The following is a 27615-nucleotide window of genomic DNA, read 5'->3' on the forward strand; positions in this document are numbered from 1 at the left end:
GAAATATGATATACAATAAAAAGTAATAAGACATGGAACGAGATAAAATGAAAAGTTAGCTCAGGATACAGAGGAATGGAAATTGTTTGTCTGTGGCCTTTCGCCTGACCCAGGGTGAAAAAGGCAATCATGATGGCCCCGAATGACAAAAAAAAAAAAAAAAAAAAAATAAAACCAGAGACTTCTTTCGATGCCTAAAGCTCAAGACCTTTTGGAAAGTCAGTTATCTTCACTTACTGATATAGAGTCAAAGTGATACAAAGCTGCTAGAAGCTGTGGACTGTAAAAAGTAAGAAACAAAAATGAATATAACAACTTCAAAAAATAACGAAATACCAAACACGGAACGTTTCGGACTCAAAGCCCTTCCTCAGATGGTTATTGGCGAACTTGCAAAAAAATGTTTTATCGGAATACAGCAGTGCATATAAGGAACGAAATAGACGTCACTCAGCTCTTTATTATTGTTTTTAGACAGCCATTTTAATTGTATCATTCAGACTATAAACGTTTAAGGTTATACATAGTTTGGAATGTTGGTAAGTTATATCCGGATGGCTGGGTGAGTTGTGAGTATGTTACCTAAGCGCACAGCATCAATACATAAAATGTTGAAAACTTGGAGAAAACGCGAAAAATCATCCATCATCGGGGAAGCATTTTTATTGATGGTTGTAAGATGACTGTTCCTTTATCATACCCGGCTAGTTGGATGTTGTGAGTATGTTAGATAAGCACATAGCATCAATACATAAAATGTTGAAAACTTGGAGAAAACGCGAAAAATCATCCATCATCGGTGAAGCATTTTTGATTGATGGTTGTAAGATGATGATTGTTCTTTTGTCATACCGACCGCTGACAAAACAGTCTTTACAAATTGTGGCTAAATTCTTAAAATCTTTAAAAAAATAATTTAAAAATTTGATGAATGCCTCTCAACTTGTCAAAACGTTTTCAAAAGCTGATTTTTTAAAAGGTTTGTGAAAACTCTGGAAAAAAATCTATAGTTTTGGAGTTTTCGACAATTTGAGAATCATGAAATATCTTCGATATTTGAAGTAAAACATTTTTAGCCAAAGGAATAAATTAATAGTTGTTTTGTCGTCGTAGTTCTACAGAGATGATTGTTCCTTTTGTGTCTATCACGTAGGTAAAACCAGACCTGCTGACAATTACGAAAAATTCGTAGAATTCTGATTTTTTTTTTTTTTGGATCCACTTTCATAATTTCATGAGCGTATCTAAGTTATTAAAACTTATTGAAAATGAAAGTTGATGCCAGACTACACAATTGTATGGATTCTGAAGTGTTATTTAATCCCTTTGCGGGTAAATTGTTGGTTTTTAAAGTTAACTATAGCGAATTAATCCCCGAAGAACTAAGAAAAAACTGCAGTGCCCTCCGTACTAAAGTCACAACAAGATCTTAACAGCCTCAAAACTCGGGCCCAGGACCTTGACCAATGGAAACAATTAACAACATGGATGGAGAGAGCAGATATACTCATCGATGTTTTAAAAAATCTGTGACTGAATCACACAATTCTCAGCAAGCGTCATTCAGACTGCGAGGCTTACAACTTACTTTGCCCTTGGCTAAGAAACTCACAACATTGCCATCCGGAAGTATAACGGATCAACACACACAACTCTGTGTAACCTTGAACGCTTATAGTCTGGATAATACAGTTAAGTGAAAATTACTCATGAACGCGGATGGCAAAAAAACAAAAACAAACAAAAAACAATAACAAAAACCCGAGTGACGTCAACTTCATTTTATCAATAGCGACTACAATGTTTATCTCCAAAAAATAGGATTCAATTGTCTGATATCACGTCCGTCTAGCAACCAGCAGCTTGGTTCTTAACAAAGAAAATCGGTACTTTTTATTCTTCATGCTGGCTAGAACTTTTTCACGTCATGTAATCAGAATGTATTAAAATTAAAACATGATCAGATTTATAATGTTTTTCTCCTCTGGATACAATTTTATGCTCGTCGGAGAAGTAATAAGAAGTAAATAAGGGAGTCCGCCATTGTTCCGATTGTTTAGAACCAGTTTTACGTTACTATGCGTCATTACGAGGGAAGTGACGTTACGACTGCTGAAACCAAGTACGAATTTCTTAATTTTCATGTAAGGTCTAGTAAAACTATTTTACTTTGTCCTTTGTTTTCATTGCTTTTAATGGTTCTTCTTATTTTGATTTGTTTTTTTTTTTGTGTGTGTTGTTTTGTTTTCTTTCTATTTTTTTTTAACGTTGTATTTATCTCCTATTCTTTTTACCCGACGTGCACTTATTTGCAGGTCTGATAACCCGATTCTTTATGGGCGCATTGTTGGAATGAAAATCTCAACCAAAGAAAAAAAATGTTCCAAAATATTGTCCAATACAACAATCTTAAACTAGGCCCATAATTACGTTATGATGTCAGACCTGCATATACGTACACGTCGTTTTTACCCTTTTTTCAATCATAATTTACCTCTATTGTTTATGCAGTTCAATCCGACAATGTAAAATCGAAAATTACTATCACAGAATACTGGTAGATAATTGAAAATTGGTCATGATCGAAGGAATCATAAATGTACAAAGTTCATAGTATAGTGAACTATTAATGACAACAATAATCATGAAAGGAACAACGAAAATAATCATATATATCAAATAAATAAATAAATAAATAAAACAACTGAGGCCGCGAATTCGGACAACCTTGCTACCCAAAGGCAGTACTGAATGAGTGGGTAACGTCAATATTGATCGTTTGGAATTTCGCCCAAGCCGTTACGTCCTTTGTATGAAGTCATCACTTTCTTCCAAGCTCGCATTTCGTATCTTCTGGTTTCAATCAATCCAACTTTTTCATGTGCTCACAGTCAACACATTTGTTTTGATGTCGTTTGATAACGACTTGCATGTGTGTAGAACCCAGACGTGTGTCGAAATAACAATTTTTTCTTTATTTTGTTAAAAAAAAAAAAAAAAAAAAGAAATTACCCAAAGTTTGCTTAACTAGTTAACTCCCCTTCTCTGAAAAGAAACTATTTAGAAATTTGGCCAGAAAACCCGTTCTTGAAATATCGATCGATTTAAATGACTCCTATCTTTTCAAAAACTCTCGACCTTTGGATTTTAATGAAGGCCTCCCGAAGTCTCAGGTTTGAGAGTTTTTGTTGTTGTCAAGATGACTGTCATTTAAATCCATCGATATTTGGATGACGAGATTTCTGGCCAAATTTTAAAATACGGGTTTTTCCAGAGTACGGCAGTTAACTGTTAAGGGTTAAATGTCTGAATTTTTATTTCATTTTAATTTTTATTATAAAAAAAAAAACAAACCAACAAACTAAAATAACACGACCATAGGTAGTCAAGACTGTCTACCCATGTGTGTGGATTAGTGGTCTACCGGTATAGATAGTATGCGCTTGGCCAAGGAGTTCACAACATTGCCATCCGGAAGTATAACGGACCAACACACAAACTCTGTGTAACCATGAACTTTTATAGTCTGGTTAATACAGTTTAGTGAGAACAACTCACAAACGCGGATGGCAAAAACAATAACAAAGGCCTGAGTGACGTCATCTGCATACTATCTATAGATAGTTCGAAGATGACGTCAATCAGGCCTTTGTTATTGTTTTTGCCATCCGCGTTTGTGAGTTGTTCTCACTAAACTGTATTAACCAGACTATAGATAGAATGCGCTTGGCCAAGGAGTTCACAACATTGCCACCCGGGAAGTATAACGGACCAACACACAAACTCTGTGTAACCATGAACTTTTATAGTCTGGTTAATACAGTTTAGTGAGAACAACTCACAAACGCGGATAGCAAAAACAATAACAAAGACCTGAGTGACGTCATCTGCATACTATCTATAAAAGTTCATGGTTACACAGAGTTTGTGTGTTTGTCCGTTATACTTCCGGATGGCAATGTTGTGAACTCCTTGGCCAAGCGCATTCTATCTATAGCATTCGCTTACAGATCTGACCTGAATGTTCGTGGCTCGAGTCTCGCTCAAGAGAGACACTTTTCCTTTCTTTTCAAAGACATTGCCTAATGATTAACCATGTGAAATCAATTTTACTAAAGTAACACAACGATAGGCAAAATTAACTTTTATTTTATTCAATTATGAATTTATTTATTTATTTAATTATTTATTCGTTTTGCCATGTGATAAATTGGATTTAGTATTTATCACAGAGACGTGTACACCGTCCTACATGTCAAATGTTGCTGTTGACCAGGGACCCCTTGTAAAGCGTTTTGAGGACATTTAGTGGATATTGCTCTATATAAAGCTCAATTATTTTTTTTTAAAGATCAGAACCAATAGAAATAATGAAGTCGACATCCCTCAGCTCTTTGTAATTGTTTTTATTTATCCAGCCATATTTTTGACCCAGTTCTCACTAAATTGTATTAACCAGACTATAAACAGTTACAATTACACATAGTTTTGTGTGTTGGTACGCAATATCCGGCTGGCAGTATTGTGAGTTTAAAAAAAAAGTAAACGCGTAGAATCAATTATTATTATTATTATTATTATTATTATTATTATTATTATTATTATTTATTATTATTATTATTATTATATTATTATTATTATGGTCATTATTATTATTATTAATTATTATTATTATTATTATTATTAATTATTATTATTATTATTATTATTATTATTATTATTATTATCATTATTGTTATTAATTTCAATCGCAGTACAATTATATCAAGAGGATGTCCGGCCCAATTCTGATATAACGTATAACGTATATTATAACGTATTCTAATGTTATGGATCAATAAGTCAGTGTTTAAAAATGTGCATGTTACGTTGTTTTAATAAGGTTGGACGATTTCGGTCAATGTCCGAACTTGCATCGGGGTTAAATCGGACGCGACTTCCTTACTAAAATACCACGAATATTTGACGTACACTGAGAAAACGCTTATTTTGTATTTGGCCAGAAAATTGTGTGTAGCCTACCTACTTCAATTTTCGATGAATTCTAATGAACATAGCGGACTTGCCAAAATATTTTTGAAACACAGATATAAGGCTTTTATTTATTTTTGGTCTGAAAATATTTTTACAAAATTATGTCAACGAATTAGGACGACTCTTCACTTTCCAAAATATTCTGAAGCCGCAGGCATAATTATACTTAAGATAATTATAATATATATATATATAAAAAAAAAAAACTTGCCAAAAATTCTTGAAACACTGAAACACGGACAAAAGGCTTTTTAGAATTTTGGCCATAAATTTGATTAGTTCAACATCGACGATTTAAGATGACCAGTAACTTGCAAAATACATTTTAAACCACAGACTTTTAAAAAATGTCTTTTAATCTATTTTGGCCAGATTTGATTTAATTTTGAATAACTGTGGAGAAAAAAAAATTCTAATAAGTTGAGGTTAGCTAGCATTGTATTTATAAATATATTTTCTATATATAAACTGTCCTACAACTGTTATTACTTGACCGATTTTGAATGCTTATAGGTCAAAATGATTCTTCTCTTTCTAACATAAATTACAAGATAACCTAGCTTTTTATATAGAGCAATATCCACTAAAACATGCTCAAAGCGCTTTACAAGGGGTCCCTGGCTAACAGCAACACTTAACATGTAGGACGGGACATTACGCCTGTTAGGCGATGATATTACATTTTTTTTTCGGACAGAGACAACGCTGTTAACGTGATTTCGGTCAGGTAGTCATTTTACACCTGAATACGGTGAGAGAATGTGATTAAAGAGCATTTTCCAAGGACTCAACTATGCGCCGAGCGAGGTTCGAACGAACCAGGACCTTCAGATCCAAAAGCGAGTGTCATACCACTAGACCACATAACTTTAATCATTAAAGTACACAAGCGTCAGTGCGTCGTAAGCCTTTACATACCCACACAGTTTTCGGGTTCTCATTTAATTTTAACTCTCTCCTTACCAGCCATTTTCAAGATTTTCCCCAAAACTTCACACACAACTAACAGAAAATAGATTTTTTATCACTCAGACACAATGGCATTAAAGTTCTTGCGATAAATAATTTCTTTAGCAAAACATGCTCTTCAACACACTGTTAATTTTCTTTAAATTTTATGATGTACAAAAGAAATTTGAATGAGAAAAATGGTTGTATCGTACAAATGTGACGATTTTCCTATAGTTCGTACGGAGAGGGTTAAGGAAAACATTTCTGACCATTTTTTTTCTTTTAAAAAGGTATTTTGTCAGTTCTGCCGTACTCTGGAATGAAACCCATATTTTAAGATTTGGCCAGAAAACTCGTCCTTCAAATATCGATGGAATTAAATGACCCTCATCATGACAAAAAAAAAAAACAAAAAAAAACAAAAAAAAAAAAAAACTCTCAAACCTGGGACTTAGCCCTTCCTTTACGGAAAAATCGTAGAATTACGAAAATTTTGGCTCCAATCTCAGAATTTCATGAGCATTTCTAAATCACTGCCAGTCTAAACAATTTAAAAGATTTTGAAGTGTGCGCAAATTGGTGATTTTTAAAGCTAACTATGGCGACTACAGTTTTTATCTCCTGAAAATTTCGAATTTTTAATTTTCCAAAAATGGGTAGGTTTCATTGATCACGTGACATCGGCCGGCACTCTGCACTCATCACTTACTTTCCTGTATATTTCCTCTGGTTTGTATAGGTAGATGTACACACGATTCATCTATCAATATATTATACCTATCAGTAGGTGATTGATTTGATCTTTTCTATCTCTCTCTCTCTCTCTCTCTCTCTCTCTCTCTCCCTCCCTCTTTTTCTCTCTCTATCTCTCCTTTCTCTCTCTCTCTCTCTCTCTCTCTCCTCTCTCTCTCTCTCTCTCTCCTCTCCTCTCTCTCTCTCTCTCTCTCTCTCCTCTCTTCTCTCTCTCCTCCTCTCTCTCTCTCTCTCTCCTTCTCTCTCTTCTCTCTCTATCTCTCCTTTCTCTCTCTCTCTCTCTCTCTCTCGTCCCTCCCAACTTTATATACCGATATCAAACCACGTAAAACATCCATAATCGCACAGATAAACAAACACACAAACACAAACACACGCATGGTGGTAAAAATAAATGATAAAATTTATAATTATAACCCCCCCCCCCACACACACACACACACACATACACACACGCATACACAAAAATACACACACAAAAGAAAACAACAACAAACAAACAAAAGCAAAAAAAAACAAAAAACTTCAGACACACCAAGGCCCTATTTCCTCATCCCTCTTACTCCCCTCGCCCCCCTCCCCCACGTCTCCCTCACCCCACCCGACACACAAAGACAGACATTATATTGACTGACTAAGGTATCTAAGATGTCCAGGATGTGGTCAATGATATTGATGACCGGTGACTGGCCCAAAACTGCCCCAGGGACAAACAGCCAGACTAGACATTTATGACGTCATCATGTCCGTCTACCCCCCCCCCCTCCCCTCCTCCCCAATCCCCAGATCCACAGGCGACCCTATATATCAAAACCTGCCGACATATATATTTCTAAGCTTTCATTGTTTTCAAAGGGAAATTAAGTTATTTATTTATAGATAAAACGAAGTTGACGCCATTCAAGTCTTTGTTATTATTTTTTTACCATCCAAGTTTATGAGTAATTCTTACTAAACTGTATTAACCAAACTATAAACGTTCAAGGTTACACATAGTTTTGTGTGTTGGTCCGGATATCAATGTTGTGAGTTTCTTAGCCAAGCGCACAGCATCTATACAGCTGTTGATGCTATGTGCTTAGATAAAAAAAACAACTCATACCTCGGCCAGCCGGATAAAACTTACAAACACACAAAACAATGTGTAACCTTATAGTTTATAGTCTGGTTAATACAGTTTAGTGAGAACTATTCATACAAATGGCTGGCTTAAAAACAACAACAAAGAGCTGAGTGACTTCAATTTAGTTCTATCTATATAAATAACCAATTTGTTCCAGCAAAACATTGATATTTTCTTCAAAAAGTTTTAAATTGATGTATAATTTATTATAATTAATATTAAGATTAATTTTGCACCAAAATGATATTTTCAATATTTCCTATTGAATTAAAGATTCTTGGGTTGCTCTGAAGTTTGGAGGAAAAAATTTGTAATTCTACAAATTTTTCACAGCAGTTGGCAGGTCCACATACTAGATACTAGGAGTCCTGTGAAATCTGTGGGCAAGTCTGCCCAATACTAACTTAACTCCCGTGAATGTCATTCATCCATCCATCCATCCATTCTTCCCCTCGTTCCTCCATTATTTCTTTCTTTCTTTCTTTCTTTCTAGTATTTGAAACCCGTCACCCCAATCTGGTTTGCTCTGCTTCTACGAAGACAGTTGATGATGTGGCCGTTTCGAGTTTCCCCCTTGTATGTCAACAAAACAAATAAATATCCAAATCGATTTTAGTCTTTCAATCACCGGGTTTTTTTTTGGGTTTTTTTTGGGGGGGGGGGGGAGGATTGGTTGACAGAAGGGAAAATCCGAATTGTCCACATAATCTGTCTTCATTTATTAAATTGAAGCTTCCATTTCATTTAACTAATATTATAATAAAGGGGGGGGGGGCAATATGAAAAAAAAATAGGTGTTTTGTCAATGTGTGTGGCAGGTCAGAGTTTAACACCTATTTTTAACCAGTTAACTGTCGTACTCTGAAAAAAAAAACATGTAGATACAAATTTGGCCAGAAAACTCGTCCTTCAAATATCGATCGATTTAAATGACCCTCATCTTGGCAAAACCCCCTCAAATCTGGGTCTTTAATGAAGACCTCGTGAAGTCCTAGTTTTGAGAGTTTTTGCCAATTTGAGGGTCATTTAAATCGATCGATATTTAAAGGACTAGTTTTCTGACCAAATTTTTTTAATACGAGTTTTTTTTTCTTTCCCAAAGTACGGCATTTAACTGGTTTAATGGAGACGATGCGAATGGGGAAAGGTTCGAAATTATATTCAAGAGCCAAACTTAGTTTTATGATTTGTGTGAGAAAATTGATGGGGTCAGTGAATCGTAGCGGAGAGTTTTATTATGGTCTCTGAATAATGAATTGGGATTCTACTGCTGTGAATAACGTGTGAACGAATGATAGAGATGGGGGTAAAATTGGACCATAAATAAATATCTATGCTGCAGTATACTTTGATAAAACACGTATTTAAACATTTTTGACCAGAAAACTCGTCCTACAAATTATATTAAAGCAATACTAAGCCGCAAGAAGATGTGGACTATAAAAAAATAATTAATAAAAATTGAATATAAAAGCTTTAAAAAAAAAGAAAAAAAGATCAACATATCAAATTCGGAACGTTTCGGGCTCAAAACCCTTCTTCAGCCAATAACAAAAAAACATCTGTCGTCTATCTGGAATTTAGTAATGTATTTATGTCTTTATGTGTTTTTGTTGTTGTTGTTGTTATTGTTGTTCGCTGAAGACGGGGTTTGAGCCCGAAACGTTCCGTGTTTGGTGATATATATTTTGTTGTCTTGTTTTTTTTTGAAGATGTTATATTTGTTTTTTGTTTATTACTTTTTACAAATTGTATCGATCGATTTAAATGACCCTCATCTTGGCAAAAGCCTGTCAACCCCTGCTGGACCTTCGTGAAGACTCGGGTTTGAGATATTTTTGCCAAGAGGAGGAGGGTCATTTTAACCCTCTCCTTACCACCTACAGCAAAATCGTCACATTTGTTAGGACACAATATACATTTTTCTTATTTAGATTTATTTTGTACATCACAAACTTTGAAGAATGATCTTCGTTTAATTAATAAGAATATAACGTTGTTTTGTAGAGAGATTGTTTGAGTTTTAAAAATCCATTTTTCTGCTGGGTAAGCATGCCATTTTGGGAAAATACTTGGAAATGATCGGTAAGGAGAGAATTAATCGGTCGATATTTTGAAGGAGAGTTTGTGGCCAAAACTTTAAAATTACGAGTTTCTTCATAGTAGTTTGGCAATGGTATATAGTATGATTATTACTAGGCTGCCTAAAGATGTAACTTTGGTGATATTAAAAAAATATAATAATAATAGAGTTAGCAAACTTGAATTTTTTTTTCAAATGTCCACGAAAATCCCACAAGTCAAAAAAAAAAAAAAAGAAATAACACAAAAATTATGAAAGCAAGTAAAAAAAACAAACAAAAAAAGAAAAACAAAATAAACAAACCCCCCCCCCCCCCCAAACAACAACAAAAAAAAAACAACAACCCCCCCCCCCCCCCGGAAAAAGCCCCAACCAACCAAAAAAAACAACCCCCCTCCCCCCACCAAAAAAAAAAATAAAAAGAAGGAAAACCAACCAAACAAAATAGGCTAGACATTAAAAATCCAAAAGTAACAATTAATTCACGCACCAAAGAGCATTTAGGACTCAAACCTTTCCTCGTGTTTTAGCCAGCACAGAAAACATTATCAAATTATCAAATACGTGACGAAATATTCAAGAAAAATCCCCGATATTAATTTTTTTTTCAGTGAAATGAAGGTCATTTGGTGCAGTAGTCATTTCTTTGCATCATTGTCTCTTGTTAGAAAAAAATACCTTTCGCCATTTTAAAAGTATAACACACACACACACACACACACACACATATATAATAATATATATAATATATATATATATATATATATTATATATATATATATATTACCTTGTCATACCATATTAAAATTTTGAAATTTTCATGTAATATTATATTGAATATTCTTTTTCTTATCTCCCCTTAAGAGGAGGTAACCCCACATTCCTGTCTGTCTAGGGGAGATAATTTGCTTAGAGAGAAAATATTCTCCAAATTACTTGCATCGACTGTACAAACACAAAGGCCAAGGGAGGTAATATATCTTATAATATTTTGATTTATTAGGATGTTCTTCCGAACGATATGGAAGGTGTTAAAAGATGAATCTAAAACGTTTATTTTCATTGTGTTTTGTTTGTTGTGTCCTGTGTCGAAAAAAATATATATACGGAACCGAGTAAACTGCACCTACAAGTAAATGTATTTTGTTCTGTTGTTATATCGAATAATCTAAAGATAAGAAAAAAAAAAAAAGATAATAGAGTTCAGCAGTCGTGACGTCACTTCCCTCGTAATGATGCATAGTAACTGGTTCTAAACTATCGTAACAATGGCTTACGTGATTATCTCCATAACCGCCCTTATGAAATACTTCTCCGACGAGCATAAAAATGTATCCAGGGGAGATAAACATATTAATCTGATCATGTTTTGACTTTTATACATTCTTCTGATCACATGACATGTGAAAAAGTTCGAACCACCAAGAAGAATAAAGAGTACTTATTTTCTTTGTTTATAACCAAGCTGCTGGTTGCTGGCGGACGTGACATCAGACTTGAATCCTATTAAAATAATACAAAATTACTTCCAATCCGGTCAAAATTAAACGAAAAATTTAGTTTTACCACAGATTTCAGTTAACCACTAGATACATAATTATAATATGATATATTATGAGTTCTACCCAAATGAGTACCTGGTCGATAACAACGTTGTATCTGTCGGGAAAAATTGTAAATCTGAAGTCCTGGTTCCAAGATGAAGTTTCTCGTCTTTTTGAGCTCTTCTAGCGGATCGAAAATTTTGTTGTTTTTTTTATGTAGAGAAATTGCAGAGGACCATATCTCTTCTCTATGGGTTGTGTATTTTCTGCATCGCTGCAGTATATGCTTTGAATCGTCCTCCTCCTCCTCCTCACCACACGAGCAGACCGCGGTGACTGTGTCCGTTTTATGCGGCTGTGCTTAATATCCTTTTAAAATAATAAATGTTTTTTTTTTCTCTAAGTTTTCCTCGAAATTCGAAATTTTTGATAGATGGGATCCACCCAACGTGCACACATTTTGCAGGTCTGATGACTGAAAGCAATTATTCAGGCGAAGTGGCCGAGTGGTTAAGGCATTGCACTGTATCACGGAAGGTCCCGGGTTCGATTTGTTCAATTTGCGCATTTGGACAACATGGGTGATTCCTGTTGACATCAGACATCTTGTTTGATACATTATCTATATTCTTCCGTGGAATGCCTAGGCGACGATATCTTATTATGTCATGGCGAAAAAGAAAAAGAAAAGTCATTATCATCCTCACATGGCATGTGACCAAGGTACACTCATTTGCAGGTCTGATCACCGAACGCAATATTGGCCTTGTTTTAACAGCGTCGTAATGGACAATATTATCCGTTGGTTTGAGAGTATTCCCATTACAGCAATGAGGCCATAACAGTTTGGGTTATCAGACCTGTAAATAGGTACACGTTGGACTCATCGTATCGAGGCGACGGGACATGATTCAGTTTTGATGTTCAAGGTTTTAGCCTGTTTATTCACCATAAGACTGTAAGCTGGTGTCTAATTGAGGACTAATCCCGGGCCGTCAGCGACAACGATACAGTGTTGCGGATCTTATTCTTCTCACTGATTTGTTATAAAGCTCTTGTTGTCAGATAAAGAGTATGCCCTTTTATCTAAATAAAGATCATGATACTAAACAACCAAGAGAACACTTTCATGGCTTTGATCAACATTGGATAAAAATAGAAAAACTACGATCTGTGTTTACAAGGAAACGACATGAAAAATAAATAATTAATTATAACAAGAAGAGCACTGGCGGTTGTCGTCCATCCTTTCATTATAATATCGTCTTTTTCTGTCACTATCATTATCATGGCAGGAGGCGAAGTGGCCGAGTGGTTAAGGCCGGAATATCCCGGGTTCGAGCCCCGCTTCAGGCATTTCGTTTTTTTTTCCTTGGGCAAAATTATTAACCCCAATTTGACTCACTGGACAACATGGGTGATTCCTGTTGACATCAGACAATCTTGTTTGGTAGATTATCTATATTATACCCTCGTGGAATGCCTAGCTAGGCGACGATATCTTATAATGTCGTGGCGGAAGGGCATAAAAGAAATGACCTATGTGACTAGTGTACACTTGTTTTCAGGTCTGATAACCGAACGTGATTATGGGCTTGTTTTAACACGGTTGTAGTAGACAGTATTTTACGTTGGTTTGGGAGTATTTCTTTCCATTACAACAATGAGCCCATAACAATTTGGGTTATCAGACCTGTAAATAAGTAAACGTCGTATGTGACATATTATCGTTTCAATCATGTATTATATTGAATGAATGCATTTGCTGCTTTATTACGTCCCTTGATTGGTGACAAGATAATACAATTACAAGGGCGGAAACACACGGGGCTGTCATCTAAGCGGTGTGGATTGTATGCATGAGTTCATAATATCATTTATTCCCGACCGAAACAACGGTGTTAATTGCCAGGTATTCATTTTCACCCACCTGAGTACGGTAAGAGGCTGTGAGTGAAGGACCTTTCCCAAGGACTCTACTATGAGCCGCTCAGAGCGGGACTCGAACCCAGGACCTTCCGGTCCGAAGGCGAGTGTCATACTACCAAACCAACTAGCTTCTGTCGTTTACGATTAATAATAATAATAATAATAATAAATAATAATAATAATAATAATAATAATAATAAAAATAATAATAATAATAATAAATAAAAATAATAATAATAATAAAATAATAATAATAATAATAATAATAATAATAATAATAATAATAATAAATAATAATAATAATAATAATAATAATAATAATAATAATATATTATACTTTATTCATCCAAAAAAAATGGAAATTCGTTTACAAATTTGAGAATCTATGGCGACAATGTATACATATATATATGCAAATGCACAAAAATGTAAAAAAATATACAACCAAGAACCAATAGCGACACTTTATATATTAATTTGATAAATTGAGATAGACCATACCTCTGACCTTTAGTCCGAACTTGTGTGTGTATATTTTTAAAAAATAGTATTTAATTTAAAACACAGTTGCGCGTTATAGCTTGAAATCAAGGCGATATTTCTGGCGATAAATTCAATTTACACCATCTAAAGCTCCTGGTGTAAAGGCGGTATAAAGCAATATTTGGAGTTTAGTGAAAGACAAACTCTGATTGAAACGAATAAAGCGTTTTGTCAATTTCTTATAATATAGTGGGTCTTATAATTATATAGTAATTGTATGAGGGAATTTTCATGGCTCATAAAAACAGTTTATATTTCTATTTTATTTCATTCATATAGAATTCTTACTATAGCTATAGTTTCATTATTTTGAAGTGTTTAAGCAGAGCTGCCAACTCTAAAATTTAAAAATTCGCAGTTTCCCAGGGAAAATTAGACAAAGTCACTATATAAATAGCTTTAGAAATAAATAATTTGGCCTCGGCATGATCCAAAAATGCTCCTAAGTTCTGAATATAGGTTCTGAGGAACTAAACTTTCCTTTTCAACAAGATTTATCGAGTCATAAAGGAGAATACAGTTTTGTAGCTGGAGCCAAATTATCCGTATTATTACGAATTTTTCGTAGTACTAGGCAGGCATGGTTTAAGTAGCAGCAGCCCAAGGTTACCAGATTTATTATGAGCAAAAATGCCAAAGATGTCCCTGAAAAATGCCAAATGGTTAGAAAAATGGCACATTTTTTTTCCAAGCATCACTTTTTCAGCTAAAATACACACGAAATATGAAGTGTATCTTATTTTCATATCCAGCTGCCTCGAATTCTGTCTTGATTAAATGAAAAATCCAAAACTTCCTGTCAGATTTGGGGGTAACATTTTCAGACCTGCCTAGTCCTACCAAAATTCGTTGAATTACGAGGTCTTTTTTTTTGGCTCAATCTACAGAACTGCACACGCGTCTTAACTCAATAAATCTTGTTAGAACCTATATTGAATTAAGGACTTTGGAGTATTGTTGGATAATGAAAAGGCAAATTATAAATGTGTAGATCTATAGAGAGTGACTTTTTCTTTCTCTCTCTCTCTCTCTCTCTCTCTCTCTCTCTCTCTCTCTCTCTCTCTCTCTCTCCCCCCCAGGAAACTATAAATTTTTGAAATTTCAAGCAGGCAGCTCTGCATTTTGTATATTATTTTGTGAAATAAGTGTTGATTTTGTCTTTAGATGTGAAATTAAGTGATTTGGAACAAAAATAAACAAAAACAAAAAAAGAAACAAAACAAACAAATAACAATAAAAAAATACCAAACAGACAAAAAACAAAACAAAACAACAACAACAACAAAAAAAAAACAAACAAAAAAACAAAACAAAAAACAACAACAAAAAACCCCCCAAAAACAAAAAAAACAAAAACAAACAAAAAACAACAAACAAACCAACCCGCCAAATTGGCAACTCTTCAGAAAACCCTGATGGATTCATTCTACAACGTTATGGCAGTCTATTCAGTCCAGTCCACGAACTCTCTCTAGTGTAACTGGGGTGAAAGTTGGTCAGTTTCCCACTGTTAATGACTTTTCATTTTATTGATCGTTAAAATGTTTTATCGCAATTAATATAAGACACTTGAATTTCTGCGTTTGAAATTTCACTCACGTTTTTTCAATATTATCATTTCTTATCAAAATATTTTGGACTTAAAAAAAAAAAAATTACAATTATTGTTTCTCGAATTATTTAACGATTTGAAATTAAGAATTGTAATAGTGCCTCTCAGATGATTGGCAAGGACCTCTTGTAAAGCGCTTTGAGAACGTTTAGTGGATATTGCGTCATACAAAAGTTCCAGTCTTTGCTTCGTACACGAAAGGTACAGACTTCGAATACTCCATACAGCTCAGTTAAATTAAATCAAGTTAAATTAAATTAAATTAAATTGAGCTTTTATAAAGCGCAATATCCACTAAACGCCCTGAAAGCGCTTTACAGTTGGTAGAGAGCACTTCATTTCACACGCAAAGTGAACGAGACCGATCCCGGGCTCAGTCAAGATTTTCTCAGCCCCCCCCCCCCCCCCCCCCCCTGTTAGCCCAGCAGTTATTATTGGGTAGCTGGGTCTGTTCGAGTTTTAAAGACAGTCGAACATTTCAAAAATTGTGCGGCTATATGGTCTAGTGGTATGACATTCGCTTTCGGATAGGAAGGTCCGGGTTCGTTCGAGCCTCGCTCACCGCATATTTGAATCCTTGGAAAAGGCTCTCTACTCACATTCTCTCACCGTACTCAGGTGTAAAATGAGTACCTGGCAGTTAACAGCGTTGTCTCTGTCCGAAAAAAATGTATTATTGTCTAACAGGCGTCATTCCCGTCCTAAATTAATGTTAAGTGTTACTGTTGGCCCCTTGTAAAGCGCTTTGAACACGTTGAGTGGAGATTGCTCTATATAAAAGCTCAATTTTTTACAAATTTATTTATGTTTTTTTTTTTTAATTTGTTCTTTCGGAGTGCAGTAACTACTGCAGAATAAAAATATCATTACAATATTACAGAGAGAGAGAGAGAGAAAGAGAGAGAGAGAGAGAGAGAGAGAGAGAGAGAGAGAGATTTTTCTTTAAAAAAGCAACTCAGTATACTTCTTAAAGACTGGAAACCAATATTGTAATGTAATTTCGATCGTGTTTGAAGAGACCCTTTGAGGGTGGGACAGAGAAGTGTATGAGATACTGGAGGACTTGGCATGCCACTTGAGTGTGCCACTCAAATCCTTTGTCAACCCGTGGCAGTGGAGTGCTGCTGGTAGGCAGGGGTGGGGGCGAATGCTATACCCATGGCATGCCAGGACATACCAAACCTACTTATATATATAGAACAAAGATAATAAACATAGTCGGTATAGTTAACTTTTAAAAATCAACAATTTAATTTACCCTCACAAGGATTACATAAACTTTTCAAAATCGTTAAAATTATTAATACTATTCTAGTCCCGGCATCATTTCAATAAGTTTTAATGACTTAGGGATATGAGACGCTCATGAAGTTCTGAATGTGGAGACAAAATTTTGAAATTGTCGCTATAGTTACTTTTAAAATCAACAATTTAATTTACCCTCACAAGGCTTACATAAACTTTTCAAAATCGTTAACATTATTTAGTCTGGCATCTACTTTCATTTCAATAAGTTTTAATGACTTAGATATATTAGATGCCCATGAAGTTCTAAATGTGGAGAATTTTTTTTCGTAATTTTACGAATTTTTTTATCGTATTGGGCAGGTCTGTAAAACCATACCACAACGCTGGGAGCTTGTCATCATGTCAGCAGTTGTGGTCTCCGGTTATTACCTCGTTTATTGTTTGAGTTGAAAATAAAAAATAAAATGGAGAAAGAAAATAATATTTTAAAAATATGAAATGTACAGTAGGTACAGCATTGTTGACATATTTAAGATGAGCCGAGCGAGATTATTCGAAAATGATGATCTCTCGTTGTTTCTCCTTTTTATTTTCTAAATGTGAAATCTGATATTAAAAGAAAAGAAACGAACAAAAAAAAAAACACATCATCATCAACAACAACAACAAAAAATATACAAAACAAGATAGTAGTAGTAGTAGTAGTAGTAGTAGTAGTAGTAGTAGTAGTAGTAGTAGTAGTAGTAGTAGTAGTAGTAGTAGTCGTAGTAGTAGTAGTGTGAGGCGATGTGATCTTGTGGTATAAGCACTCGCTTTCGGACCGGAAGGTCCTGGGTTCGAGCCTCAATCGGCGCACAGTTGTTCCTTAGAAACGACTCTTTACACACATTCTCTCCTCGTACTCAGGTGTAATATGAGTACCTGTCGTTAATAGCGTTGTCTCTGTTGGAAAAAATTGTAATATCGCCTAACAAAGGCATCATGTCTCTTCAACATGTTACCAGTTGCTGTTGGTCAGGGATCTTTTGCAAAGAGCTTGAGCACGTTTAGTGGACACTGCGCTATATAAAAGCTCACGTTTTTTAGAGCTTGACATTTTTAATTGTTTTTTTAAAGCTCTACGGCAGAATTGTAAATCTTGGTTTCCATGTGCCCATCATGTTTCAAAGCACCGAGATGGCTAGGAAACTATAGTGACTCTGGGTTTCCAAGTGCCCATCAAAGCAGCGAGAGTGACTCTGGGTTTCCAAGTGCCCATCAAAGCACCGAGATGGCTAGGAAACTATAGTGACTCTGGGTTTCCAAGTGCCAATCAAAGCACCGAGAGTGACTCTGGGTTTCCAAGTGCCCATCAAAGCCCCGAGATGGCTAGGAAACTATAGTGACTCTGGGTTTCCAAGTGCCCATCAATGCACCGAGAGTGACTCTGGGTTTCCAAGTGCCCATCAAAGCACCGAGATGGCTAGGAAACTATAGTGACTCTGGGTTTCCAAGTGCCCATCAATGCACCGAGAGTGACTCTGGGTTTCCAAGTGCCCATCAAAGCACCGAGAGTGACTCTGGGTTTCCAAGTGCCCATCAAAGCACCGAGAAGGCCGGGGAACTATAGTGACCTCGTACTGAACTATAGAAAGATTCCAGGGGTAAATACGGTTCTACATCGTGTGATAATATTATAATCGGATATGGCTTACGTCTGGTCTCCATATGTGTTTTGAAAGCACCGAATGGATTTTGATAAACCTGGTTCAAACAAACAGGACGAAGAATATATATATCATAAAAATCATAAAAATATAAGTAAGTAGATAAAATAGTGAATAAATAAATAAGTCAATAAATAGATGTTTAACCCCCCCCCCCACCCCAATTTAAAAAAGAAACAAAAAAACAAAAAACAAAACAAAATAAGAACCCCCCCCCCCTAAAAAAACAAACAAAACAACAACAACAAAAAATAAAAAAAATTAAAAACCAAAAACAACAATTAATTGTTAACAATGTTTGAAACATTTAATTCTCAAACAGACCATAGTGACGACGTGGACATATCCTGCAGGTCTGATAACCGATCGCAATTATGGGCCTGTGTTAACATTGCTGTAATGGAGAATAGTTTGTGTTGGTTTGAGTGTATTTCCATTACAACAATGAGACCATGACAAATTGGGTTATCAGACCTGCAAATTAATTGCACGTCGTCCATAGACATTTTGTTTAAATATATTGCTCCACATCATCCTTGAAACTCTTTCTTCTCTCTTATCACTCGACATTTTTGCAAGTCATTAATTTCTTGATATATCGACGTAATATTTCACACCTACCGGAAGAGCAACAAACATCCCGGAAGTGTTTTATCAAAACAAGCGTACACTTCGTCTTTGAAGAGTTCTTGTAACAATAACACAAACCATATGTCAAGATCAGTTCTTCTTTCTCTTCTACTGTTTAAAAAAAGAAAAAGAGAGAATATTTTCATATTGTCCCATCGGTGTAATTTGTTTATTGCGCTCGTTTTAGTTTCCAAAAATAATCGCATCCTGTTTATGCCGTTAACACTAAATGTTTATGCGATAAACAATAACATTATAAGCTGCGAAAGATATAATTAAAAACAGTGAAGATGTTTGTATCCTGATTTTGATATTTAATATTTATCATAAATAAAATAAAATAAAATAAATAAATTCCCTTAATTCATCCCCAAGGAGAAATTTGTCTTTAGGGTCTATTCCAAGGGAAGACTGTAATAACCCAGGCGTCGCGAAGCGAGCTATGGCGAGGTGACTTGCTCAAGGCCTTCACAACGAGGCAGGTAGTCGAACTCAGTACCTTTTGGGTAGGAAGCAAAAGACCCGACTACTGAACCACGCTGCACCTATATTAGACAAAAATTAAAAAGACAAACTTTTGACTCTGACTCTCAATTAAAAAAGAAAAGAGTTCTCTAAAACAAAACTTTACAAGTCGAAGAAAGTAGCAAAGAAAAGAATTCAGACAGTTTCGACGAAGGGAGAAAAGAAAAACGCGAATGAGGTAGGACAAAAATTTTTGAATTAAATTCAATGAAAGAAAGAACCATCAAGTGTCTTATCATTCCATAAACAGGATGATTCTACACACACACACACACACACACACACACACACACACACACACACACAGTAACATTGAACTGATTAAGTAATCAGCTGAGATACTTACTTGTCCGATTGAGCCTTGGCAGCTCATTGCCATGCCAGGAGGTTTATCGAGCTTTTTGTAAAGTAAGACGTTATATTATGTAGTAGTAGTAGTTGTTGTAGTTGTGGTGGTAGTAGTAGTAGTAGTAGTAGTAGTAGTAGTAGTAGTAGTAGTAGTGGTGGTCGCAGCAGTAGTAGTAGTAGTATAGTAGTATAGTAGTAGTAGTAGTAGTATAGTAATAGTAGTAGTAGAAGTAGTAGTAGTGGTGGTAGTAGTAGTAGTAGTAGTAGTAGTAGTAGTAGTAGTAGTAGTAGTAGTAGTAGTAGTAGTAGTAGTAGTGGTGGTCGTAGCAGTAGTAGTAGTAGTAGTAGTAGTAGTAATAGTAGTAGTAGTAGTAGTAGTAGTAGTAGTAGTAGTAGTAGTAGTAGTAGTAGTAGTAGTAGTGGTGGTCGTAGCATTAGTAGTAGTAGTAGTAGTAGTAGTAGTAGTAGTAGTAATAGTAGTAGTAGTAGTAGTAGTAGTAGTAGTAGTAGTAGTAGTAGTAGTAGTAGAAGTAGTAGTAGTGGTGGTAGTAGTAGTGGTGGTAGTAGTAGTAGTAGTAGTAGTAGTAGTAGTAGTAGTAGTAGTAGAAGTAGTAGTAGTAGTAGCAGTAGTAGTAGTAGTAGTAGTAGTAGTAGTAGTAGTAGTAGTAGTAGTAATAGTAGTAGTAGTAGTAGTAGTAGTAGTAGTAGTAGTAGTAGTATAGTAGTAGTAGTAGTAGTAGTAGTAGTAGTAGAGTAGTAGTAGTAGTAGATAGTAGTAGTAGTAGAGTAGTAGTAGTAGAATAGTAGTAGTGGTGTAATAGTAGTAGTAGTAGTAGTAGTAGTAGTAGTAGTAGTAGTAGTAGTATAGTAAATAGTAGTAGTAGTAGTAGTAGTAGTAGTAGTAGTAGTAGTAGTAGTAGTAGTAGTAGTAGTAGTAGTATAGTAGTAGTGTAGTAGTAGTAGTAGTAGTAGTAGTATAGTAGTATAGTAGTAGTAGTAGAAATAGTAGTAGTAGTAGTAGTAGTAGTAGTATTAGTAGTAGTAGTAGTAGTATTAGTAGTAGTAGTAGTAGTAGTAGTAGTAGTAGGAGTAGTTGTTGTAGTAGTAGTCGTAGCATATAGTATTAGGAAGAGGAAAATGAAGAGGACGGGGAGGAGGACAAGGGGAAGGATTATCGCCTAAAAAGAGCTATTCAACACCCTCTATCTCCGTTCCAATTTAGTGAAGTGTTTTCAATTCTCCCGTATCAGCGCGGCTTCTTGGAATAGGATTCCAACTTGGCGGCGCGAACAAGGGTGTGTTCTTTCCTCGTCAGTCTTAAACAGATTTTGATTAAATTACGTATATCTTCTCGGTTCGTAATGAAATCCAGTCCGGAGGTTTTTGGGGGAAATAGTAGACTCTTGTTTAACCTCGCCTGGTTTTGGGTAGTTATAAAATAATGAGATGAATATTATGGAATGTTACAAGTTATTGCGAGGAACTGTAAAGTTGAAAGTTGAGTTAGAGGGTATTTGAGGGAGGGAAAGAGAGAGGGAGGGAGAGAGAGAGAGAGAGAGAGAGAGAGAGAGAGAGAGAGAAAGAGAGTTAGAGAGGGGGAGGGGCAGAGAGTGTGAGAGAGGGAGAGAGTAAGCGAGAGAGGGAGAGAGGGGGGTGGAGAGTGACAGAGAGTGAGAGATAGATTGAGAGAGAGAGGAGGGATGGGGAGTGAGAGAGAGAGTGAGAGAGAGTGTGTGTGTGAGAGAGATTGTGTGTGTGTGAGAGAGAGAGAGATAGAGACAGAGAGAGAGAGAGACAGACAGACAAGGGGAGAACTGGGATAGAGAGAAATAAAAGCGAGAGAGAGAAAAGAGGAGAGAGAGAGAGAGAACTAGAGAGAGAGAGAGAGAGAGAGAGAGATAGAGAGAGAGAGAACTAGAGAGAGATAGAGATAGATAGATAGATAGATAGATAGAGAGAGAGAGAGAGAGAGAGCAAGATAGACAGTGCTCTACCAAGTGAGCCATGGGGACCCCCCCCCCCCCAACTGGTAATAATCCGGAGCCATATCATTCCTAATTATTGAATTTATAGTCTAAAGTATAAAAGACGGCCTGACATAATACCACCATTTTGGGACGGTGGGTCACATTTTTTCGATTGCCCATTCTTGGGAATTCTTACACGCATGGAGAGTTCTTCAGAGCCATTAGGCGCATGGAGCCGGCGTATATACCCGTTATATAGCACGATTGTTACCCTTTGGATAGGACGCTAGTCATTCATGGGAACTCTCATACGCATTGAACTATTTCAGTGGTTCTTCAGAGCCATTTGTTAGTAGCATGGAGTCGGAGTCTGTACCCGTTTCTATAGCCTGATTGCTACCCTTTGGATAGGATGCTAGTCATATTCATGTGAGCTCTCACATGCATTGAACCATTTCAGTAGCTCTTCAGAGCTATTAGGCGTATATTAGGAGCCGGTGTTTATACCTGTTTCTATAGTCTGAAATGGACAGTAATAACCATTGATTGCTACCCTTTGGATAGGACGCTAGTCTATTATTGCAAATTGAACTATTTACTTCCATTAAATAATTGAAGGGATTCTCCGCATTCGAACTTAATTTTCAAGTAGGCAGGTCTGTTCATAACTAACCGCTGATTAATTGATGAAAACCTTAAGATGGTTCCAATTATAATTGCCACTATAAGTCTATTTGCCGCTATTTACCAGATAACAGACCATACTATGGAAAAGGACGTATTTAAAAGTTTGGCCAGAAAACTCCTCCTTCAAATATCGAACGATTTAAATGACCCTTATCTTGGCAAAAACTCTCAAACCTGAGACTTCGCGAAGCCCCCGGGTTGGAGAATTTTTGCCAAGTTGAGGGTCATTGAAATCGATCGATATTTGAAGGAGGAGTTTTCTGACCAACTTTTCAAATATGTGGTTTTCCCGAGTACGGCATTGTAGTCCTCTTGGATTCTTCCGCTTGTCGTAGTGATAACATTAATTATACTAATGATGATGTAGATAATGGTACTGTGCCTGTGTGTGTGTGTGTGTGTGTGTGTGTGTGTTGTGTGTCTGTTGTGTGTGTGTTGTGTGTGTGCGTTATGACAATGTGTGTATGGGGGGTGGGGGGAGGGGGGGTGTTAATGGGGGAATAAATTAATTACTATCAGAATAGTCATTCATAAGATGTATATAATATATATATATATATATATATATAATATATATATATATATATATATATGTGCGTGTGTATGTGTATGTGTGTGTGTGTGTGTGTGTGAGTATCGCACCAATACGATACTTGCTTTAATTAGATAATGTGAATGATACCTAGTTGGTTGTAGAGATAATAAATGTACCTAGCCATGATTAGAATAGTTCAAACACCCTAGGAGTCAGGTTTACGCCTGTTTCTGTTGGGTTAACTAGACAGTAGCAATTTCTTGCTACCCATTGGATAAGACGCCAGTCGATTGCAAAGTACTTTTCTACAAATTTGCATTGTTTGCGATACCACATTCATCTGTAAAATACTACATAATATCTATTTCTGCGATCTGCGATAGACCAGCGTCCTGATCAAAGGGTAGTAAGAAAATGGCTATTGTCCTTATCAAGCTACAGAAACCGGGATGAACTTGGGCTCCATGGACCTATTGACTCAGAAGGACTACTTTTTAAAAATTCTGCGACAGTAGTACCGTATGGCTACATCTCCACACCGGAAGTCTCCAGCCATTCTTTAAATTCGTCACCACAGTTGAAGATAACATTGAAACTTCCCTCGTCACAGGGCAGTGTGTGTCTGCTATCTCTGGCGTTCCCTGAAAGTGTAGACACACAGTCGGCGACTCCCTCATACCCCATCGATTCATGTTTGCAGCAGTCCTGCCGTGGCCGGTTGTCAGTAGTCGGTTTGATGCGACCCACTGTTTTCGATTGCCATTCCTGAAGCCTGGAATAAGTTCTGTTGGGTCTTTGATTACCCCACCTCCCTTGGGCATTGTATTTGTCCAATATTCCCCTCCAGGCGCCCCCCCCCCCCAAAAAATCGATGTTTTCAAGTAATGCGATCACACATTTTAATTAAAGCGATTATCTCAATTCTTTAGAAGAACATGAGTAAATACAAAAGGTATCTGGGGAATGACACAAGGCGAGCAATGATCGTGAGTAATGTACACACTTGGAGCACAGTTTACTCTAGTACACATCTTATTATGGATAATTGCTTAACTGTTGGGACCATGAAACCTGGATTGTGACCCACCGCGTCGATTTGGTATGATGTCAGAATGAACAAGTTATGTGCAGCTATGTAGTCAAGTGGCATGACACTCGCTTGCAACTATACTCAGGTACAAAATGAGTACCTAGCCTTGTCTGTGTCGGAGAAAAAAAATTTGTAATATCGCCTAATAGGCGTCATGTCTCGACCTACAAGTGAAGTATTGCTGTTGGTTTGGGACCTCTTGTAAAGCCTGGGACATTTTTTTTTTTGGCAAGATGAATTTCATTTTAATCAATCGATATTTGAAGAAACTAGTTTCTGGCCAAAAACTTTAAATACGTGATTTTTTCGGGGCTTTTTCTGTGTGCGGCTATGTGGTTCTGGGTTCGAGCCTTGCTCGGCGCATTGTTGAATCCTTGGAAAAGACTCTTTACTCACATTCTCTTACCGTGCTCAGTTGTAAAATGAGTACCCGTCCGTTAACAGCGTTGTCTCTGTCGAAAAAAAAATTTGTAATATCGCCTAATATGTGTCATGCTCTCGTTCTACATGTTACCTGTTGATATTGGCCAGAGACCCTTTATAAAGCGCTTTGAGCACGTTTAGTGGATATTGCGCTATATAAAAAGCTCAAGTTTTTTGTTTATTTTTCCGAGTACGGCAGAATGTTGATAAGGCTATATACAATTTATACGTTTCGTTCAATTTATCTCTTGTTTCTTTTTTCCTTCTTCTTCGTCAAATTTCACTATTTTGTTCTTCAACAATTTAATCCTTAGAAGTGTTTTTCCCCGAGCCGTTCCAGCACCACAATGTACACAAAACCCGACAAGAGATTACCTCCCTTGATTTGCTGACAAAAGGTCAGCCTAAAAGCCTTTGTAGTTGTCTATTTACACATCAGCCCAACAAACTCAACGCCTGGACTTTTGCGCATGCGCCGATGCCCCGTTCTAATCATGTTTGAGGTTTTTGTCACATACAAATCAAAAGTTACATACGAGATGAATTTCGCTGAAAATTGAAAATGAAAACTAAATAAACAGGGGACGTAATATTTATGTAAATTTTAACCTTTCTCGTCATGGCCGTGAAGAAACGAAAATGGGAGAAGTTGTTTGTGAATTAAGCCCTTCTTAAAAAGAATTTCGCGGTATTGTGAAATAAAGTTCATTCATTTGCTATCGTGTGAACAATCTCTCTCTCTCTCTCTCTCTCTCTCTCTCTCTCTCTCTCTCTCTCTCTCTCTCTCTCTCTCTCTCTCTCTCTCTCTATTGACCCTAGGTGTTTCATGATATTGTGGTGAAGTTTTCCAAACGAGATTTTAAAAATGAATATGTTATTAACATTTTCCATCGTCCGCCTATACGATACAGTTACATTAACCGTTTGAAGTAATCGGAGTGGCTTGATTACCCAGCGGTACTTGGTATCGTCTTGTGCATTTTGTTATTTAACTTTGATCCTGATTAATTAAATCAGGAATCGATTATTTCTTAATCAAACATTACCTCCAATATGTCAGTAGGATCGGCATTTCTCGTGTCATACTTCAACCTGTTATAATGTTTTTTCAAATCTGTTCATATTTTTTTAAAATCCCCTTTTGTCAGTTTTGTATTTTTTTCTCCCAATAAAGATTTTGAACTTCTCTGAATATTTTTTTATGTAGCCAATAATGAAATTAAAAAATAAATAAATGAGAAGTGTCCCAGTCAACATCACGACGGACTAATACGTATATATGCGGCTCTGCGGTCTAGTGGTATGGCACTCGTTTTCGGATCGGATGGCCCTGGGTTCGAGCCTCGTTCGCGCAAAGTTGAGTTCTTGGAAAAGACTCTTTACTCACATTCTCTCACTGAACTCAGGTGTTAAATGAGTACCTGGCCGTTAACAGCGTTGTCTCTGTCCGAAAAAAATTGTAATATCGCCTAAAAGGCGTCATGTTCGTCCTACGTGTTTAATGCTGCTTTTAGCTAGGGGCAAGGACCCCTTGTAAACCGCTTTGAGCACGTTTAGTGATTATTGCGCTACATGGATGCTCTAATTAAGTTGAATTAATTCGGTAATCTATAATGTCAGATCAGAGTAGAATTGTACGCGGCTTATAAAAAGTTAAGACTCAAACTTCCATCTTTGTTTGAAGAGTTGAGATTTTCTCATCCGTCCATCCATCCAGCTATCCATTAACCTATCCATTTGACCAGCCATTTATTCATTTATTCATCCACACATCCATCCATCCACCTATCCATCTATCCATTCATCCATCCATCCATCTAGCCATCTATCCATCCATCCATCTATTCATCCTTCCGTCCATCCATCCATCCATCTATCCATCCTTCCATCCAAACATTCATCCTTCTATTCATTCATCCATCCATCTATCTATCCATATATCCATCCATCCATCCATCCATCCAACCATCCAACCATCCATCCATCTAACCATCTAACCATCCATCCATCCACCTACCATCTAACCATCCATCCATCCATCCATCTAACCATCTAACAATCCATCCATCCATCCATTTATCTATCCATCCATCCATCTAACCATCCATCCATCCACCTACCATCTAACCATCCATCCATCCATCTAACCATCTAACAATCCATCCATCCATCCATTTATCTCTCCATCCATCCATCTAACCATCCATCCATCCACCTAACCATCTAACCATCCATCCATCCATCTAAACATCTAACAATCCATCCATCACCCATCCATCCATTCATTACATCCCTTAATTAGTAAAGTTTGTGTCTTGTTACCGTTGATTGTTTAAGCCCCCCCCCCCCCCCCACACAAGCACCCCCTTTCCAGCTCGTTCTCCCAACCAGATATTTACCCAGGTACACCTTGGTGCTTCAGACAGAGGTCATAATCCCTTTCATTGTTGTTTTGTTACAGGGTGCGTGTTTTCTCTCACCTCCATGATTCACTTCTTAAACCACCCCCTCTCCCCCCCCCCCTCTCCTCCCTATCTACATCCCCTTTTCTCATTCCATGCCATCCGTCCGACGTGTGCCTATTTGCAGATCTGGTTGCACGAATTATTATTATTAGATATCAAATATGACTCATAAAGCAAAACAATACAATAATACGACGTTCAGGTCTTTGTCCTTCGTCATTATCTGCGCATTTTGTCTGTCGCCTGACCAAGGTCAAATGCCGAAACGTCTTTCTTTGTATTGTTTTACTTTATGAGCTTTCTTTACTCATTGTATTTTAGTTATATTATGACTGTGTTTTTTTTTTTTTGCACTTTTTGACTCCTCCAGAGGTTACATAGAGCCCTCATCATCATCTAGTCAGCTGATCCTGCGTAGG

General features: G+C 36.5%; 1 protein-coding gene across 6 annotated transcripts in view; it reads left to right on the plus strand.

Moving 5' to 3' along the window:
- The window catches only part of LOC144975184 (protein Wnt-5a-like), a 120032-nt gene that overhangs the window by 13342 nt on the left and 79075 nt on the right, over positions 1–27615 (plus strand). The window lies entirely within an intron of this gene.

Source organism: Berghia stephanieae, chromosome 6 (assembly GCF_034508935.2).
Source record: "Berghia stephanieae isolate SIO BIC M18660-M18661 chromosome 6, UCSD_Bste_1.3, whole genome shotgun sequence".
In the NCBI taxonomy this organism is placed as follows: Eukaryota; Metazoa; Mollusca; class Gastropoda; order Nudibranchia; family Aeolidiidae; genus Berghia; species Berghia stephanieae.